We start from the raw sequence: 6417 nt of genomic DNA, 5'->3' as shown, positions 1-6417 counted from the left end.
GCACCTCTTTGTTTCTTCTTAGTGACAACTATGACTGCATCTTACACAATCACTTATAGTGATGTTCATCCTAAAAGGTTAAGTTTTATGTTGTTATTTTTTTCAAGTACTAATGCCTCTCTCTTTTCTTGATCACGTTGCAATGAAATTATGAACCTTAAGTTATATTAAATAAATTGATAGATATGATTGAGTAGCATACAAAGATGTTAGAGGAGATACAATAATATAATATATTGACGAAATAAGTTAACAACTCTTTAAATTTGTTGATAAATTTTATTTAAACATTCGAATTATGATTTGTTTCAATAGAGCACGTGAACACTTAATAAACTGTTTATATTGCTACTTCTTAATGTGTTCTAACTTAAACATTTAAGAGACATGTGAAGATAAGTGATACAAGTATGATCACGTAAAGGGACTTATGAGGGCGTATGTTGGACCCGAGACTTGGTGTGTGCAAATGAAGTGCAAAGGAGGGCCTAAAAAGATTCCAAAACAGCCCACATTCTACACACCAAGGGCGCCTAAAGTGAAGCAATTGACTATGAGGTCTTTTGGACATTTCACACTATTTTTGTAACCTACTATAAATAGAATATGTTAGGTCATTTACTACTTAGTTTTTGAAGATTATTGAAAGTTGTAACATTGAAACACTCTCTCTTGTGAGAAAGGCCTCTTGGACGAAACAATGTAACTAGGGTTTTCAACTTGAGTGTGGAATCACTCGTATTGGATTCAAGCTTGGAAACATTAGATGCTTGGGAGATCGAGGTCCCTCTTGTACCAACGTAAGAGATAGGTGAATCTTTGTGAGTAGTGTTAAGAGTCCAAGAGTGGAATATGTTCTTGGATTCTTAAATTTATTCCTTCATGTAGTCTATTTATCTATCTTTTTGTTCATTGTAATCTTGTAACCGTTGTGTGTCTTGCTTGTGGAACCCTTGAGTATTGTTATAATATAGTTATTGTTCTTCGTATCCTTCATCTCGTGTTGATAATATTAGTTTGTGGTGGTTGGTTAGGTGTTGAAACACACCCCTATCTCGTGTATTGTTGTTCTTGTTTGTGAATCCGAGTGTGGTCATCAAAAGGGTCCTCGACTCTTTGAGCATGTGGACTAATTTTGCTGTTTGTTTCATGCTCCCTTGTCTTTCTTGTATCAATAAGTAAAAAGATAACTTTTCAAAATCCAAAGTGTGTAATAGGAATACTTTAAGTTAATTCTTTCCATAGCATATTATTTTACATTATAATAGTAAAAATATTAATTTGTTTTCCTCGATCCAACACTTTCTAACAACATATTAGTTGCTTCATATGTCATTTCGAGAAAGTTTTAAAAGCTTTTTTCTTTTTGGATTGCTCTATAGCTTTGATAGTTTTTCTTAGTTTAGATTAAAGTGGTTCTTAATATTTTTATATGATTTTCTATGAATATATTAATTTTCTATTTAAATGTTTTTTGTATTTCATAAAATTATCAATTTATTTAACTTATTAATCAAGACATAATTTCTTTATATTATCAAAGTGATTTTATAAAAGTGAACACATTAAAGCGAGGTGCACGCGTAGGGCGCGTATCCTAAACTAGTAATATAAATTGAGCTAGACATCAGTGAATTATTTATTCAAACTCCACAAACTCAATTTTGAGACTTTTCATTTTTAATATAGTATTAGTTTAACCACATGTGTGTCTCACACGTGTAACCTTAGATTATTTAAAATTAAAAGTTAATAATTGAATGGTGAAAAAAATAATTGAGTCCCGAAACAGGATTGACACTTTACAACAAAAACATCTTCTAAGCATAGTTGGATTCCAACGATGTACCTGCAAATGATAGGCGACATTTCAAGAGTTGAATGGAAAAGTCTTATGTTCTATAATATTGCAAGACCCAAAGCCATCTTTATCATGTGGCTTTAACTGTAGGATAGGCTTCTAAGTGTTTGATCGTTTAATCAGCTGGGGTATGTCTGTGCACCCAATATGTGTGATGTGTGGTAATTTAACAGAATCAAGAGACCACTTCTTTTTTGGATGTATCTTTGCTGCCAAGCGATTATGCGCATATCTGATTAAGTGGATGAAGATCCCTGTCCACCCTACTAGTTCATGGAATCAACATCAGCAGTGGCTTTTTCAAAGAAACGAAGGGAGATCCAAGCAGACTAGAACGCTAAGGATGATATATGTTGAGTATGTACTTGCCATTTGGGGAGAACGAAACAACAACACTTTTGAGAACCTGGTGAAACAATGGGAACCAATTGGCAGAGAAATCACGTACATATGTAACATGAGGGCGGAAGAAAATATGAAGATATTGATGCAAAGCCTCTTGTTGCCAGCTAAATGTGTCTAGTTGTTACTCCATATTCTACTCTTCAACTCTTCATGTAATAGAAAGAAGTATAATGGTTGTGGTCGTATAAAGCGAGACTAATTTTGCATAGCAGATTGTGTTAGTCTGGCTAGTTTTGTAATGCATTCTTGATAGTTAATAAAGTTGTTAGTTACAAAAAATAGCTTGCAAGACATAAGATAATTGGTAATATCTTATTATGAGAACTTCAATCAGTAAACTGTATTTCAAAACAAACAAGCAACAGAGTACAGACAATGAAAAACTAGCTCCAATATATGACACTGCAGAGTTCCACTACTATACATGCCATTCCTTCTAAACTTGTCAATCAAAATATAAAGAAAAAAAAAAGCTTGCTATTTCTTCTGATTCCCTTATTCTTCCTTAATTAGTTATTGTATCATCAGTTGCATCTGACACTGTATAAGGTCTAAGATGAATATATCTAAATCATCTGAATTTTTTCCTTTAACTTTGACAATAGATGCGTGCAAATTGACAATTGATGAGTGCCAAAGACACCAATTGATGAATTTCAAACTGGAACGGGTATCTTACCTTATAACAAAGAAATAGCAAGCCAAAAGTTCAATTTCTAGCTCGAATCACCGTCCTACCAACTTCCCCAAAGAATTTGCACTACCAAAAAGAGGTTATACAACTTCGCCAAACAATTGCCATCTCTAAATCCAATAAATTCAAGGAACTTTGAAGCAACTTGAGTTTTTACAACCCAGACCAACCTCGGTACTACTTGATTTGTGGATAAATCAATCTCAATGTCATTCACTTCCTCATTGAGAATGGTTGCGGAATCAAAGATTTTGGTTGGCTTAGGAGCCTCTTCTTGATCACAACAGAATCTTTCTTGACCCATTTATCATCTTACAAAACATATCCCATGCTACCAAAGGAATCATCACTATTCTTATACACTCAAATATTAGCATAAAATACGAACAAGTTATTCATAGACCTCTATTACATAAAGTTTCAATAGTAGACCAAGGTGTTGAGCCTAGAGAAAGGTACTTACCAGACAATGGCTATCCTTGAGTTGTCCCAGATTGATGATTCGACCACCAACTTGTGAGCATTTCTTAAGAGCAGGGTATCTATTCTTCTATTCTACACTCTAGAATAGGTGTAGATCAACGAAATTGAAATCTGAGTCGTCACAAACTTCATATTTTTGGGAGAAGGGTTTTTGATAGATGGGTTTTTTGAGGGTTTTGGAGTTGCATTTTGGGATTCTTCTCAATCGAAGCCCTACAAGACCTAGAGAGAGTGAGAGGAGAAAATGATTATTGCGGCGGTAGTTGAAACGCTGTTCCCGATGGTGGTCTCGTCGGTGACAAGCGGCCGTGGCAGCTACATTTGATTGTCCGCCGCCGGCGATCAGTTCATGGGGGGAGCGAGAAAGAGAGAGAAAGTGAAAGTGTAGGGATTAGGGTTTTCTTTTTGGTTTAAAAGGAAAGAGGAATAGGGTTTGATCCAACCGTTAGATCAATTGATCAAGGGTTGAGATCTAAAGATTAAAAATTTGGTCTAAAGTTGAATAGAAAGTGAAATTGAGTCCAATTAAACATAATTTGAATTAGAATTATAATAAATTAGATAAAATTAGGTTAAAATTGTCATAAATTGGTAAAATCAGGTTAGAAAATAAATAGATTGAAAAAAATAAATAGATTAAAATCATTAATGTGACATGTTGTTATTTATTTGATATCAAAATAATACGTAAAAAATATTAATGTTAAAAATTAATAATAGCCTAAGAGGAGAATCGGGAGGTCAAAATTGGGCGTCAACAGCCAAAATAAACATATATTGTACAATTGTTGTTGTTCAATGTTAAGAGTTCACTTCAGAGTTTTTATACATATAAACTGCTACTTCTTAAACTTAATACCAAGGGTAGTATAAGAAAAAAGTAAAAATTATCTTACAAATATAACAACGCTACTATTTAAATATAATAATAAATTTATAGTAAAAATAATTTTAAAAATATTATAAAATTATTATTCTTACAAATAAATTATGTATGTCATATAGAAAATGTTATATATTAATTATCTATAATAAATTTAAAATAAATTGAGCATAATAATAATAATAATAATAATAATAATAATAATAATAATAATAATAATCAGTTAATCAAGAAAAATAGTCTGAAGTTGTTCAATTTCAAGAAAATAAATACTGAAAAATGATTTAATATTGACTGTTGATCAAATATGATAAACAGTTGATATTAGAATTAACGAGCTGAGTTAAATTAAAATTAGAAATTAGGTTAAAAAAATTGAATTGAGGATTTCAATTGAGTCAAATTAAACTCAATTGACACAAATTGAGTATAAAATGTTTAGAATTTAAATAAATTAGGAAAATTGAATTGAATTAGGTTGATATTTAATAAATATAGTAACTATATAAAATTAATATTAAAAAGTAAATAAAATTATTAGTTTTAAATTAATTATAAATAAATTATGTAAATAAAATTAATGATGTCAATCGCATAATAATATAAATTCATTTCGTATATTGCAAATATTTTTTAATTTATTAATTTTTGAATACGGTATTATATATATAGTAATACAACGTATTAATCTAATGAATTATTGGTTAATTAGCTTCATTATTATAACTTCAATAATGTATTAATACATCGATCATACGATGTTAACATATTATTCAAACTATAAAAAAATAAAAAATAACTAAAAATTACGACGGATAGCAAAATTATAGGGACGTTGTCCGTCGATTTTATAAAAATAAAATTTAAAAATAGACAAACAACATTGCTTTTTATCATAAAGTTAATTTTTATTTATTTTTAACAAATGTGACACTGTCCGTGATTTTTTGTAAAAATACAGGAAAAATAAAAATAATTAAAAATTACGTCGGATGACATCACTTTTCTATAATTAATATTTTAAAAATAAAAAATTATAGCGACGCTGTCTGTTGATTTTAATTAAAAATAAATAAAAATAAAAATTAAATTTAAAAATCGGCGAACAACGTAGCTTTTTATCATAGAGTTAATTTTTATTTATTTTTAACAAAAGTGGCACTGTCCATCGCTTTTTGTAAAAATACAAAAAAAATAAAAATAATTTAAAATGCGCCGGACAGCGTCACTTTTCTAGAATAATATTTTAAAAATAAAAAATTATAAGAATTTTGTCCGTCGATTTTAATAAAAATTAAATTTAAAAATTTACAGACAACATCGCTTTTTAAAAATTAATTATTATTATTTTAAAATAAATAACGACGTTATTCCTCGCATTTATTAAAAAATATAAATTATTTGTTAATTAGTTGACACAATAATCCACAAAAAAACGATGGATATTAAGACGTTGGCTGTCGATTTAAATAAAAAATAAATAAAAATAAAAATTAAACTAAAAAAGTGACGCTGTTTTTTTTGATGGATAGAGGGGTATTTTATATTCCACAAATATATTCGATGGATATTAGAGGTTAAACTCCCCCACAAATTTATAAATTTTAGCAATAAATTTTTAACCTTCGCAATTCATATAATTTTACTCGGGTTAAAATAACCCCTGCAAAACCCCCCACAATAAAACCTGTTTTTTGTAGTGTGAATTGTAGTAAAGTAAAGATGCAATCTAAACACCAAGATTTCTAAGTGAATTTTTAATAGAAAAAGATAGATAACAAATTCTTGACTAAAAGAAGAGAAAATTATTTCAAGCAAAAAAATATCTAATACTTCCTCCGTCCCATTTTACTCGTCCCAAATTGGGATGGCATAACTATTCAGAAAAATAATAAATAACATGGCTAGTTTATCATAGTACCCCTATTAAATGATGTTTACATTTTAATTTAAAGAAAAAGTAATTAATGCAAAGGTTAAAATATGGAGAAAAAAATTGTCTTGTCTTGATAAGTAAAAAATGACAAGTAAAATGGAACACAAGATTAGAAAATTTGAGACGAATAAAATGAGACGGAGAGAGTAAAATAC

At 29.5% G+C, this 6417-nt stretch overlaps 1 long non-coding RNA gene across 1 annotated transcript; it reads right to left on the bottom strand.

Annotated features, from left to right (window-relative positions):
* Window positions 1–1642: 1642 nt before the first annotated feature.
* On the bottom strand, window positions 1643–3875 carry LOC124900095. Its single transcript, XR_007057813.1, has 2 exons — window positions 3424–3875; window positions 1643–2267 (listed from the first exon to the last, which is right to left on the bottom strand). It is a non-coding gene; the product is annotated as an uncharacterized LOC124900095 (long non-coding RNA).
* Between the last annotated feature and the right edge of the window lie 2542 nt (window positions 3876–6417).

The sequence above is a fragment of the Capsicum annuum genome, chromosome 7 (genome assembly GCF_002878395.1).
Source record: "Capsicum annuum cultivar UCD-10X-F1 chromosome 7, UCD10Xv1.1, whole genome shotgun sequence".
NCBI classification, from domain to species: Eukaryota; Viridiplantae; Streptophyta; class Magnoliopsida; order Solanales; family Solanaceae; genus Capsicum; species Capsicum annuum.
Note: the sequence above shows the minus strand (reverse complement) of the source record. Positions and strands in the feature narration are given on the sequence as shown.